Below are 15,645 nucleotides of genomic sequence, written 5' to 3' on the forward strand. Positions count from 1 at the left end.
CAGTCTTCCCTAGTATAAAAGAAACACCCTCAGCTGGGATTATAAATGCCTACCTGGTTACTGAAATACATACAGGAAATTATTCTTTGGATTTTAGACTATCCTTTAGGTGCATTTGTACTTTCTTTAAAAAGTCTCTGCAATTTCCAGTCAAACTTGTTAATTTTTTAAAATTTAACTTGAAACACAACAGTTTAGTGTTGATTAAACTATCTTCTTTAAGTACAGAGAATAATATATCTTTTTCTCAAGAGATGTTAAGGAAAGAAATAAAGGGAAAAAAGCTGTAGCAATCAGCTAGTACCAGGAATTTTATTTATTTCATACGATATTTAATCATGTATTGTATATTAATTGGAGAATGTTTTAATTTATACTAAGAATATCAATCATACTTTAAAATATGGGAACGAAAAATAAGTACATCATTAACTCAGAGAAGCTATTTCCTGAATTATAGCTTATTTCTCTCTTCATCATTAATTAAATATTTCTTTAAAACTCAGACTCAGTAAGAACATTCGTTTTGTTTCAAGATTAAAAAAATAATAACAATTCTAACCTTGATTTGGGATTTAAGCTATTTGCTTTACATTACCTGTATGGCTTAGACATCCAGGGTTGCTATTTATTGTTTGCTCAAGTGATCTGGAAGAAGGGTTCGTTATGAGATTGTACTGTGTTGCTAAGCACATGGGTTCAGTATTCAGATATCTTTCTTTCAACATCTTTTCAGTTCTCTTTCCCACTAAATTTTTGCCTACTGCTTTTTATGTTTCTAAACAGCAGACAAACACATAATGATAAACACTCTATGGACAGGACTGGTTCTCCCACCCCCAGGGAGTTACATAAGAACAATTCTGTATTCACCATGGTCGGGCACAAAGGAAGAGCAAAAGCCCACCCTGACGTGACCTGCTGCACAAAATACCTTTTGTTATCAACTAAAGTGCTCTTCTGAATCCTCAAACCACCCATTGACAGATTTTCTTTTTCCCACATACATAATTTATAAGTCATCTAATTAATTTTTCATAAGTTAAACAATTGTTAATATTAGTTCCTGGTCTTCATGAATGGCAAAAATTAATTTTCCTCCAAATCCACTTGCAATGCATTCCTCTCTCTCTCCAGGGCTCTAGAGAGACTTGAATATTTGCAATCTTAACTTTAGGCTCAGTCTTAGAATTAAAAGTCTCTAATCAGACAAAAGCTTATACAATAGGAGCAAGTCTTAGCAAATCGCTCAAGGGGGAAGTCCTACACCACATGATATATCACTGACCTTTCTCCTCTGTCCTTGTTGCACAGAGATCTGAACCCCTCCTCTGTCTCCATTTATAGAGTATTTGACAATGACTGATGTTTTGTGTTTTTCATTGCTGTCATTGCTTTAAAATGCAGTTGGCATTATGTAGAATCTTGGGGAGCACAGTGAGGCAAAAAGGAGCAGGAAAAAAAAATGACACAAAACATTTCATCAGTCAGATAAGAGATCTGCTAGCACAAATTTTTGAGTAACTTTTAAACTCCTGGTACTTAACAAGAATGAGGCACAATCATACACTGTAACAAACAGATCTATTAAAATGCAAACATATGCTGCTGTTCTGGTTCCTGAGTTGGAGTGGGAAATTAACAGGCTGTCTGAAGCAGGGAAGACCACAGTGAGCCTGACTTTGGAGGAGTACTTGGTTTGCCTTGGCATTCCATGCTACACTTGGGATGGTGACAATATTCGTCAAGGTCTTAAAAATCTTGACTTTAGTCTCAAAGCCAGAGAAGAGAATGTTCAGCTCATTACAGAAGTTGCTAAGCTGTTTGCAGATGCTGGCTTAGTGTGCATCACAAGTTTTATATCACCCTATACAAAGGATCAAAACAATGCAAGGCTAATCCATGAGGGTGCAATTTTACTCTTTTTTGAAGTATTTGTTGATGTTCTCCTGCATGTCTATGAACAGATGGATGTCAAAGAACTCTACAAAAAAAAGAGCACAGGTAGGAAAAATTAAAGGTTTTACTGGGATCGATTCTGAATATGAAAAACCGGAAGCCCCTGAATTGGTGTTGAAAACAGACTCCTGTGATGTAAATGACTGTGTCCAGCAAGTTGTGGAACTTCTACAGGAACAGGATATTGTTCCTGTGGATGCCTCTTGTGGAGTAAAAGAACTATATGTACCAGAAAATAAACTTCATCTGGCAAAAACAGATGCAGAAATATTACCAGCATTGAAAACTAATAAAGTGGATATGCAATGGGTGCAGGTTCTGGCTGAAGGTTTCACAACCCCACTGAACGGCTTCATGAGAGAGTACTTACAGTACCTTCACTTTGATTGTCTTCTGGGTGGGGATGTCATTAACTTGTCAGTGCCTATAGTTCTGACAGCTACTCAAGAATAGAAGGAGAGGCTGGACAGCTGGACAGCACTTGCTCTGATGTATGAGAACCATGGTGTGGCAATTCTTCCCAATCCGGAGTGTTTTGAACACAGGAAACAGGAGTGCTGTGCCGGAAGGGGGGAGCAACACCCAAAAGCCACCCCTCCATTAAGATTTTTATGGAGCCAGGAGATTGGCTGATTGGGGGAGATCTTCAAAACCTGGACTGAATTTATTGGAATGATGGTCTTGGTCAATATTGTCTTACTCCTACTGAGCTCAAACAGAAGTTTAGGGATATGAATCCTGATGCTGTCTTTGCATTTTTACCAGTGTAGTCACCCAGTTCACAATGGACATGCTCTGTCAATGCAAGACACTCATAAGCAACTTCTAGAGAGGGACTACTGGCACCCCATCCTCCTCCTTCACCCCTTTGGTGGCTAGACAAAGGACAATGATGTTCCTTTGATGTGGTGCATAAAGCAGTATGCTGCGGTGCTGGAGGAAGGAGTCCTGAATCCTGAAAGCACAGTGGGAGCCATCTTCCCATCTCCCAGATGTATGCTGAGCTGACTGAAGTGCAGTGGCATTGCAGAGCACAGATGGTTGCAGGAGCAGAGTTGGACATTGTTGGAGGAGACCCCGCTGGCATGCCTCATCCGGAAACAGGGAAGGATCTTTATGGTTCAACCCAGGGCACCAAAGTGCTGACAATGGCCCCTGGCCTAACCTCCTTGCAGTTTGCAACAAGAAGCAGCGCATGGACTACTATCACTCTGAATGCCATGAAGACTTTGAATTCATTTCAAGAACTCAAATGCAGAAATTTGCCCAAGAAGGCCAGAAGCCTCCTGAAGGGTTCGTGGCACTCAAGGCCTAGACCATGCTGACGGAATCCCTGGAGAAAACCTAAGCATTAACCTAGTCATCACTCCACCTTTGTTGCATTGCCAACTCCCAGAGTGGACCACATAGTCACTCTTGGCATTTCTTTGTGGTTGTATCTGTCTGGATGTGCTTCCTAAAATCAGTTTTCCTCAACTTGCATCAGTGTTGTTCACCTTATGAGTTCTGTTTTGAACTGGTGTAACGCACTGCTGGCTTTAATGTATTTTTCCACTTGTAACAGTTAGATTCCTATAATATGATTTTATAATTTGAAAATCATGTATTTTTATATGTATGCTCTGTCTCATCATTTTTTCAAGCTGTTGTATTAGTTGTAACCAGTATATACATTGAATCTCACTTTTCATCCCTTTAAAAAAATCACTGAACAGTAAATATGGCTTGACTTTGTTTTGGAAATTTTTCAAGACATGTTTAGCAATTAGAATTTTTTTCTACACTGAAAATGTAAACTGCCTCCTCTCTTCCTTCCAATCAGCTATTGATATTTCAGCTGTTATAAACTATTCTTATGATCATTGTCAAATCAGAACAGACTTCTTTATTCAATAGTTAATTTGAGCTGGGGTTGTGGTTCAATGGTAGTGTACTTACCTAGAATGTGTGAGGCACTGGGTTCAATCCTCAGCACCACATAAAAATAAAGAAAGAAAGAAAGAAAGAAAGAAAGAAAGAAAGAAAGAAAGAAAGAAAGGTATTGTGTTCATCTACAACTAAAAAATATATTTTAAAATATATTTTTTGGCTTTTTTAAAAAATGCTAAATTGGATATAATTTTGATTAGACTACCTGTTTGTAGCATGGGTTTGAAGTACTAGTGACATCTTGATGCTTCTAGAAAAGAATTTTGATTATATGTATAAAACTTTCTGATTATGAAGATCATTATAGTCAAATTTTCAGAATTATTAGCAGTTTATGCCACACACACACACACACACACACACACACACACACACCTTAGTTTAACACTATGAATTTACTTGACACTTCCCAATAGCCCCACATAGGTACCTCTGGTCAGCCTGTCATCTTCCACAGGGTACTCTGGGGATGCAGACTCTATCTTGTGGCTCCACTGTCCACTTAAAGCATATGAATCCTCTACTTATGGTTAGAAGATGAAGAAAAAAAAAACAGAGGCACATTGTGTGCAGATGAGAACAAGTCACATGGACACAGTTGGATATAAGGAGGGCTAAGAAATGTAACCTTTGACTAGAGAGCTGCCTCTTTGTGACAAGTTTGGAAAAGGCACAAAAATTTGGCAGATAGCTGCTATGTCTGCTGGAAGGAGAGGGAGAACATGAACATATGCATTCCCTTAAATGGGGCTTGATTCTACCAGTTAAAAGTCTATGTCACTTCTTGATGGTGATATGATAGTGCTTCCTCCAGACAGAGAGTTTGAAAGTATTTCAAGTAGTCCCCTCACTCAGTGTGTTAGACTAATACCAACTCCTCAGAGACAAGAGTTAGTCAATGTGCACCACCAAGTTTGCTCATTTTGAATCCATCCTTCAACAAAAGCTTCTCTAACTCCCATATGTACATATTTCTTATCAAAATTATACTGTTAATAAGAAAGTTCATTGCTCTGTGTTGGCACTTTTAAAAAATAATTTCGAAGTAGACATATTCACTGATTTAAAATAAGTGCACACAAGAACATTACCACAACTCAGGTGTACCATGCTCCATTAAACACTAAATAAGACCCTAGCAGGTCTATCTGCTCAGCTGATACTTATATTTGTACATTAAGAACACAACACTGAGCTATTGTATCTGTATAATATTGTACTTATTTGTGCAAAGTTTGGATTTTTTTAAATGAACTTGAGCAAATATTAGACATTTTTCATCATACAACATTCCAGCTTAAGTCATCAATGATTCTGTATTGATACAGACATTGAATTTAAGGGTTGCATGTCTGTCAGTCATGTAGCTTCCAGGTATGTGTTGCTTCATAAAGGAGAAGTGAGGAAGAAGGAAGTGGGGCTGTTGCTACATAAAAGAAAAGTTCTGGCTGAACTTCAAGACAAGTCCCAGTTCTACCTCTTCCCTGTACATAGATGAATGATTGAGCCATTCAAGGCCTCACCCTGTAAGCAAGGTCCATGAATAATTCTCCTTGTATGCTTTCTAACAGCTATTACAGTGCCTGGCATGTCATAGGAGTATAGTTCTCTAACAATGAGTTATAGAATTCCCACAAACTTGCTGGCTTATATCACTACCCATTCATTGCCTCTTGGTTTTATAGGTATGAAGTCCAGGTAGGTATGTTCAGATTCTCTGCTTAGAGCGTCACAAGATCAAAACCAAGGGCATTCTGTTATCTGAAGACTCGGGAGAACACACTTCCACACCAATTCATAGTACTGGTCAGCTTCAGTTCCTATGCTTGTAGGACTGACTTCTTCACTTCTTCACCCTGTGGTCCCCTCCTTCTTCAAGCCAGAAACACTGCATCAAATGTTTCTCATTCTTAGAATATCTGTGACTTCCTTTTCAGCCACCAGGAGAAAACTCTCTGCTTTTCAAGAACTCGAATGATGAGCTCCCTATTCTAAGGAAGCTCCACAGATCCACTACATTACTTACATTTGCAAAGTGCCCTTTGTCACATAGCATAATTCTAGGAGTAACACTGGGTGACAAAAGTCATGGGAGCCATGTTAGAATTCTACATATGAGAGTAAAATGGGTTTTTAATTCCTTCCACTATAGAACTTTCTGGAGATTAGCACCTTGCTGAAAATAAGCAATTCCTCCTAATGGCCAAGTCATCAAAGTGCCTGTTTGGCCTTCTGAGTATTAGCTTTCCTTGTCCCCAAGTAAGCAAAATGTTTTCCTTCTGTGGTGCATATGGGGCATCCTTCTCTCCAGTTTATACTGGTAGATATGGAAAAGTCTTCTGAGACAGGTTGACCTTTCTGTTCAATATGGTTCTAGTTACGGTCGAATTACTCGCGGCATCTTTCTTCTGTCATGTCTTTATGTTACAATGTTACTACCTCAGAGTTGGCCAACCCTCAACTAAACCCTCCAAATCTGTGAGCCAAAATAAATCTTCCCTCCTCTAAATTGTTGTCAAGTAATTTGGTCACAGTGATGAAAAGCTGACCAATCTAAGAAACATTAACTTTTTTTTTTTAAGAGAGAGAGAGAGAGAGAAAGAAAGAATTTTAATATTTATTTTTTAGTTCTCGGCGGACACAACATCTTTGTTTGTATGTGGTGCTGAGGATCGAACCCGGGCCGCATGCATGCCAGGCGTGCACGCTACGGCTTGAGCCACATCCCCAGCTAAGAAACATTAACTTGTTTAAAACGTTCACTTTTTGCCAATTCCATTGTTGCCACCTCCTCAGTGCCACCTTCGTCTCTTACCTGAATGGCAGGTGAGAGAGCCTTCTGCTGGGGTCCCTTTATTCCTTCCCTCCCACCCTCCTCCTAGCAGTCAGAGTGATCATCTAAAACTGAAATCCCGGCCTGCCTTCTTCACCTTGTTGATTTTAATCACTTTCCCAGGGACTCTCATTCAACCAGAACAAAATCTAAACCCCTGACCTGCAAGGTCCCTCATAATTTAGTCCTAATGATTTCTCCAAATGCATCCTGTGCTGCTGTCCCTGATACTTAACCACTCTGAGGTTCTTCTGTCCCTCAAACCTGCCATGCAGTCCCCACCTTAGAGCTTTTGCCCCAGCCATCCCCTCTTCTTGAGAGACTCTTCCCTCAGCTTCCTGGGAGAGCAGCTTCTTCGTGTTATTCTGGTTTCAGGAAGGCTTTTCTGGGTACCACCAAACAAAAGGAGCCATTAAGTCATTGCCTATCACACGCCTGGGTGTGTTTTTTGTTTGTTTGGGGTTTTTTTGGTTTTGTTTTGTTTTGTTTGCTATCATTTTATCCTTGATATTTATGTAGCTAGCTTGTTAATCTGTTGCTATTTTCATCCACCAAAATGTAAACTTTATTCGAAAAGATCCATTGTCTTATGTCTCCAATATTATATCCCCTATGCCTAGAACTGCCACTCAACAAATATTATTTGCATAAATCAATAAGTTGATCTACATGGAAACTAACCTTGTGTTCCAGGAATACATTTGTAGGAGACTTATTTCACCGAGTGTGTGACTAGGGAGATGTAACACAAGAGTTTTATCTTTTATATGGTAGGCATGTGACTTTGGGGATTTACCTCTGCAAGTCTACTCCTCTGTAAAATGAAGATCCTACCAGATTGTGAACCTTAAATGAAATTCCATCCTTTGCCTATTAAACAGTCCAAGCAATTGGTCTCTCAATTAGTTCAAACATTCATTCCAATCCATTCTTCAGAAGATGGCCAAAGGGATCTTCAGAAAGATTGGATGATGTTATATCAGTGTTTGAAAACCCTCAACAGCTTCCTGTTGCTCCTCAAGATACCCTGCCAGGTCCTGTGCCATCTGATTTCTTTCCATATCTCCATCCCCTTTTGTGTGATTCTTTCTAAAACCTCCCTGGCTCTCAGGTCCTTCAAGAGCTGTTCGCTGTCCAGAGTACCATTTTCTCCTCTTCTCTCAGTTCTTTCCAGTTCACCCTTCTTGTTGCAGAACTTTTCAGACCAAGTTGGGGAACCTATGTGTCTAGCATCTTTTTTATTGGTTCGTTTTAGTTATATATTACATTAGGACACATTTTTGCATAATTATAAAAACATGGAATATAATTGCTTTAATTTAGCCTCCAGTATTTCTCCATTCTCGCCTTTTCTCCCTCCATCTGTTCTCTTCCCTCTGCTCTACTGTTATTTATTTAGAGTATTTTTTAAATTACACAATGATGAGATTCACCATAGTATACGCATATATGTACACAGGAATGTTAGATCAGATTCACTCCACTGTTCATCCCTTATCATGTCCCTCCTCCCTCTACCTTAATATCCCTCATCTTGTCCACCAATTTTTATTCTGTTTTGATGAAATTCCCACCTCCTTACCTGCTTTCTCTCTCTCTTTTTTTTCTCTTTTTATTTTGTACTAGCTATCAGAGAAAACATTCAAACTTTGACGTTTTGTGTCTGGCTTATTTCATTAGCATGATAATCTCCACTTTCATCCATTTACTGGCAAATATCATAATTTCAATCTTCTTTATGGCTGAGTAATTCTCCTTTATGTATATGTACGACATATTCTTTATCCATTCATCTGATGAGGACACCTAGGTTGGTTCCAAGTCTTGGCTGTTGTGAATTGTGCTGCTGTCAACATGATGTGGCTGCATCACTGTAGTGTGCTGATTTTAAATCTTTGGGATATATACCAAGGTGTGGGATAATTGAGTCATATGGTGGTTCCATTCCTAGTTCTTGATGAATCTCCATGCTGCTTTCCAGTATGTTATTATAGAGAGATAATTTTCATTTCCTGCCATTTTATTACTCATGTTTGGTTCACATTTGGACTTCCTTTAATTGACTATTCTTTCTAGTGTAATTCATCTCTATGCTGGTTTTCAATTCTTCTTCATGAAATATTTTATTGAGTATGTTTTGTAGTATAGGTTTTGTGATTATTAATTCTGGTTTCTGTTTGTCATGGAAGGTGTTCATTTCATCTTCAATTGTGAAGGGTAATATTGCTAGGTACAGTAAACTTTGTTAGCACTAATTTTCTTTCAGAGCTTGGTATGTATTTATCTTAAGCTTTCCTGGCTTTTCAGATATGGGTTGAGAAATCAGTTGAAATCTAAATGTTGGTTTACATCTAAATGGGACTAGCTACCTTTCTCTTGCAGCTTTTAAAATTCTACTCTTATTCTGTATATTAGACATTTTCATTTTAATGTGTCTTGAAGAGCATCTATTGAGATTCTGATATGTGGAGTTCTATATGCCTCTTGTGTTTGAACTTCTACTCATTCCTTAGATGTGAAACATTTTCTAATATTTCATTGAAAAGGCTGTGCATCCCTTTAGTTTGTATTTTGGAGCCTTTGTGTACCCAACGATTCTTAATGATTTTTGCACTCCTTTCTATTAATAGCACTTGCCACATTTTAAGTTATATGTATATTTATTTCAGTTGTACCAATGTATCATTAATATCTTCAAAGCTAAGACCATGTTTGTTTTAACTCACTATTGTGTCCTAGTAATTATCACAGTAACTGGCAAATTTGAAACTCAATATATATTTATAGATTAAAAGAATGAATGGAATATGTGTAATAAGAATTGTAATGCATTCCACTGTAGAGTGTTTAAAAAAATAAAATCAATTAAAAAAAGGAATGAATGGAGAAATTAATGAATGAAACCCTATAACATGACTTGGCACATAGCAAACCTTCATTAAAGGTACGTTTTTAAAATGATGGAAATGGTGTAGCATTAACATACAGGATCAGGTGAAGGTGGGCATGCAACCAGAACTCTGAAATATTCCTGTCTCAAATTCCCTTGTTGCAGGCGAAGCACTGGATTATGAGCTTCTGACACACTCCAGGTGCTGACCTTTCTGGTTTGACGGTTTGAGTCTCATTTCCTCTTTCTCAACTCTGCCATGGCAACATAACTCAGCCTGCCTATGCTTCTTACTGTCCACTTCCTGTTTGCTTGCTCAGTATTAAGCTACATCCTGGTTTCAGTGTCTTTCCCTCAGCCTGGTACCCTGAAAAGGACTTTTCTCTGATTACCACCTGGCTTTCTAGAGTTTAAAATCCTAGCCTAAATTCTGAGTGCACTCCAGCTCTCTGACATGAATGAAATAACAAAACAGAGTGGTGGAAATGAAGCACAACATTCTCCTTATGTAGAATACAGCAGTTAGAAACACTTCTTGGTGTCTGTCTTCTTGGATAGATCATGATATTGCACCAGCATATTTAATAACATCATTTTAGTCACAATACCTATTAAGTGAACTACTACTAAATTTCTTAGGTCATTATTCCCTACTATATTTGCCTTTAAGCTTCTTTTATTCCCTTCTACTTTATATTGGCCCTTACTAAATGTCATCCTTTTTAGATTAACAAGCTTTCTCAGGACCATCTGGTTTCCAGAATATTGGCACTCTTGCTTAAGTTAGTAACATCTACAAATTTGAAGAGCAGCTTCTCAATTATACTTTCTCCTAGTGTCATTCATTTAAATTACCAGGAAAAAAACAAATTACCAATGGTTACATCAGCAGTCTCCCCCAAAGTTTGTAGAAGATCAATTATGTTAAATATTTCCAATATTTGAAAATGGGAATGAAGAATCTTCCCATAACAGCAAATCTTTCTCTAGAAATACATCTGAATTGATATCTTATCAGAGATTTAAATCTAGACTAGTCAAAAAGAAGAAAAATTATATAAGAAATATTCCTGTTTTTAGGATTTGGTTAACTGACATACAATGAGCTTTTTTACTTAATGTTTTATGATTCTTTCTTTATAGTATATATAAGGATTTTCTGTCTGTGAATATAATTCATTTGTTTGTATCCAAATTATTCTCATATCTTACAGACATCAATTTCCATCCTAATGAAAAATATTAATGTTTTTCAAGTAGCATTTTTATATTTTAATTTTATAAAGAAAATTAATATAATATTTTTATGTTGGCTTATATATATATTCCTCTTTATGGAAAACAAAAGAAATAGCTCCATTCACTTCAGAATGATTTTCATGTTTTTGATAAGAAAATAAGAAGTCAAACTGCATGCTGGGAACTTGTGTCATGAAACAGTCCACGTTTTCATCCAAAGTCATATGAAGCGATGCACAGACAGCTGCAGCCTCGCCCCACAGCTGAGAAGAACCTTCCACAGACTCCCAGAGAGGCCATGGCCTGTCATCCATGGTGTAATGGCTGATCTCTGACCCTGCCTGACAGTCAGCACTCTTGTCATGGGGCTGTGCAACAAGTCAAATTGGACTATAATTACTCTGCAGACAACAGGCTGTAATTGCATATTCAAGTCCTAGAGTCTGGTAGGAGGAAGATGATTGTTGCTGCAAGGGAATAAGGAAAAGTCAAAAAGTCAAGAGACAAACCGCTTTTTGATACTTTTCTCCAATGCTTGCTTGTACTGTGTGCTCCCCAAAGAGGAGAAAGAATTGGATCACATTGGAGAGCACCCACTCATTCAGAATACCATAAAGACATCACTCTCATGGATATTCATAGACTTGATATACCAAAGGCTATCTGACATATAAATGGAAAGAAAACAACTATGGTTCCCAACATTCGCTTTCAGATTTTTGTTGTTGTTGTTGTTGTTGTTCGGATTAATTTCAGACAGAAATTGAAAAAAGATAAAGTAAAAAAGAAGGAAATCAGAAGATACTAGGTGATATATGACATGGCCATGTTTTTCAAAATGTTTTCCAAAGTTACCTGTTTTCTCTATTTATATAAAGTCTAGGAATTTTTCATTAGGGTAGGGCACTGTTATTCTGGGCAACTATTTCTAAAGCCCTATTTTTAAATATGCAAAATATTTTGCACCAGAAACTGAATAGGCTGAACAGCTTAGAAAGACACATAGAAGTTGGTCTGTTCTTGCTGCTTTTGAGATTGTCTACAAAATTATATAGCACCATTCACCCTATCCAAAGTTGTAGATTACCATAAAATTAATGGTTTTCTCAAGGATGAGATAACTTGGTTTTTTTTTAACCAAATGTTTGACATTTGCTTGTTCTTCATCTGCTTAAATATCTGTAGGGCTAAACATTCATTTCATAAGGAGGTGGCCATGGCACCTGACATCTTGAAACAGCTATGGCTATTAAAAGCATCTTTCCCATTTTAAAACAAAATGCTTTACTTTATAATAATCATTCATACACACCAATTTTATACTTTGTATACTAATCTTTGAAAGTATTCAACTTGAAAATATTTTTAGTGATTAAAACCATTTATAAAGTTCCTTCCACAGTACCCACATTCTTTTTTTTTTTTCTATCACATGATTTCAACACTTTTAGCAATCTCAAGTGGACATCTGCTGCTATGATTGCTTTAAGGTAACTAGAACTTAAAACAGTATTCAAGTGCTCTGATCTATGCACAGGCAGGCACCATGCCCTTTGTTGTTCTGTGGTTTTGTGAATGAACCTGTGATCACAAACGTTCCCTAAGCACCAATTTCAAAAGGTTATATATCTTGGAGTTTACTGTGAGCTAAAGCCTCCAAGTTTTTTTCAATATTTGTGACATATATATTGTTTCTATCACATGTTTTTACTTTGTTTTCTTGGCTCCATAGGCTAGTTCTTACATTTACTGTCCTTAAATTTTATCTTGTTCATTTCAAGTTAATAATACCATTTTATGTTATTCTACAGCATGGTTCTGGTATTTAAAGCTAAGTGCCCAATAAAATTCTTAATATAATAAGCAAAACTATCAGTAATATAAATGATCCATAGTTTCATACCAATAGGTTAAGTAAAAATTATATAATTATATGTCATTAAAGCATGCCCTCCATATTTCAATCTAGAAAGAAGGTCATCTGAACTAAAGCAAAGTCAAGGGCAATATTAGTCAATCTTCTGTTTCCATTATATTAATTCAGTGGCAGAGAGTCAAACAACTTGGAGTCAAACAACTTCTGTTCACATATTGGCATCTCTTTTTGCTTTTTGAGTGTTTTGGAAAAGTTTATTTAATCTCTAATCTGTAATTTACTTCTATGTAAAATGACAACATATTTCTTATAGGTTACATTAAAAATAAAGTAAGATAATGCATGTATTTAGGACAATGGTGGTACATAGTAAGTGCTTAATACATGATAGATATTAGATTGTTATACATGAAGACTCTGAATAAAGTTATTCAACTCTTATCAAATATATTTAGTGTTTTAAATCTAGTCATAATTTGCTAGTCTCTTTTATTAAAACTTCTTTTAAAAAATCAAATGTTTTGCTAATGCCTATACACATTTGCCATTTAAATGCTATACATTCCTGGTTCTTCAGTCAGGTAAGCCCATGAAAGATGGACAAGTGTAGTCTGAATTGATTATCCTGGGGAATCCATGGGATGTTCTAGTAATTATTCCTTAAGTATTCAATAACTAAATATCCATTCTAGATTTTGTCTGAGATAAATGTTCAGTTCATGTGTTTGAAATTAATGTCCTTATAAAATGTTATAGTCCAAATGTTTTTTTCTAAATATCCCCTTGTATACTTCTTTAGCCAAAAATCTTTAAAACTTATTTTTAATGACATTAAATATTAAAAGGGAAAGCATATTCTGAATGGTCTATTTATCCATTATTCAATTTCCAGTGAAATTTTTTCACAATCTCCTACATAATTATTTTTCAACAGAAATCTCTAGAGACCAGAGTAAGAGTCTAACATAGATGAATATGCCAATTACAACAATTAATTCATGTACTGATCTCAGAGCAATGAACTAATCCCCAAAGGTGCAAATGCTAAGATTCAAGAACATTTGATGTTACAAATTCAAGTAAATATATGAATATATTTTGTATACTTGTCATCTGTCAACAAACCTCAAAGAAACCTAGGAAATATTAGTGTCACATACTCAGAAAGTTTGAGTAGAGCCACTAACTTTCAATTAACTTTAATATTAACTCATCTTGAAGTCATTATTTCTCACATATTAAATGAAGTGAGATGTTTGGGTAAGATGGAATTGAAGTAAATATTAATATTAATGACAAATTAATAATTATTGAAAACTATTAAAGTTTCTTCTAGCTCTAAATTTTTTTTGTCTTTGTGAATTTCTTGGACAAAATGACTCAAAACTCATAAGATATCTTTCACCTTTTCCAAGATTGGTAAAGTATGTTAATGCATCATTTCTTGAGTACTTGTCAAAGCAAACAAATGCACCAAGGTAGATGATAATATCAATGTCTCATGACATTTTACACTTCAGGAAATAAAGTTCAATTCTGTCTTTCCACCCTGACCTTGTCTACCTTCTACTCCTTCCCTATGGAAGGAGTATTTTTTCCACAACTAGCTACAGAAAAGTCAGTATTTATATGAGTATAGCACTATTCAATGAGAATCTGTATCAAAGGAAAATTGGACCAATTCTCTGGACCATGACAATTGAGCTAAAAGAAGGGGTGATTTTGTTGCAGACATGGGGAGCTCTAGTTGTTACTGACTATTCTCTGTGGAAGATATGACCTCTCATCTGGGTGAAAGAAAAGCTAGTCTATTCAGCTTATTTTACATCAAACTTCAACTGAGCTGTGTATGGAAACTGAAAACACTCAAAGACCATGAACTTGACAGTAGCCTATAATGTTCTTTGTTAGAACTCCACACTTGTCTTTAAGTTAGAAGTTTAATGAGAACACCAGCTCTCCTCCTGTCTAATTTACATAACAACACATTATAGTCCAGTTGGAATGAGTCAGTTGTGCATCACTGAAGTTCCTCCAATCCAGTCACCTGAAAAAAAAAATTGCAGAAATGAAAAGCAAAAAGGAAGCACAAAACGAAGAATTGATAACCAGACTTTCTTAAAACATTAAAAGTCGTCCAGCAGCTGTTTGGCCATGCCCTAAACAAAGGTCAAGAGAGTATTTAGTAATTTTCACTTAAGTATCCTTATCTACCATTTATCTGCCAAAATGCATGCTTCTTCTCAAGACCAAGATAAAGTATTGTGTATCTAAAGATGTAAATAAATAAGTAAACAAGTAAAAGTGATTCACTAATATAAATAATTGGGGGAATCACAAATGAATGTCACAGTTATACCAAATTTTCATTTAGTCCTCCATGTTCATTTAATTAAAACACATTTTATGGAATATTTACTTTATATTATGCATTGCTCTATGAGCTATGAATACAGAGTAGGATAAGAGCCCTATCTTTCAAAGTGTTCATCTAATCAGAGCTTCATGTCTCCAATGGAATGCTACTGGTAAAATTGGCATCTACACTTTGCTACAAATTAGAAAGACTCAGAGGCTAAGGCAGGAGGATCACAAGTTTGAGGCCAGCCTCAGCAACTTAGCAAGGCCCTAAGCAACTCAGCAAGACCTTGTCTCAAATGAAAAATAAAAAAGGCTGGGGATGTGACTCTGTGCTTAAGTGCCCTTAATTCATTCCCTGTTACCAAAAGAAAAAAGAAAAAGAAAGAAAGAAAAAAGAATATCCCTAAGATAAGGCCTTTTTGGTGTTAAGAGTTAGAGTCTTGCTCTTAGTAAATTAGGAATAATGGAAAACTATTATAAATATTCAATGCAATCTCTGAAACCTTAGGGACAGGGATATAGCCAGGGCAAGTGAAGAGCTAGACTTGGAGGTTTGAG

The 15,645-nt window shown here is 36.3% G+C and overlaps 1 pseudogene across 1 annotated transcript; it reads left to right on the forward strand.

Moving 5' to 3' along the window:
• The first annotated feature begins 1,592 nt into the window (after positions 1 to 1,592).
• LOC308641816 (bifunctional 3'-phosphoadenosine 5'-phosphosulfate synthase 1-like) lies at positions 1,593 to 3,274 on the forward strand (annotated as a pseudogene). The gene has a single exon. The product of its transcript is annotated as a bifunctional 3'-phosphoadenosine 5'-phosphosulfate synthase 1-like (transcript).
• The last annotated feature ends 12,371 nt before the right edge of the window (positions 3,275 to 15,645 follow it).

The sequence above is a fragment of the Spermophilus citellus genome (genome assembly GCF_964194105.1).
Source record: "Spermophilus citellus genome assembly, chromosome: 1".
NCBI lineage: Eukaryota > Metazoa > Chordata > Mammalia > Rodentia > Sciuridae > Spermophilus > Spermophilus citellus.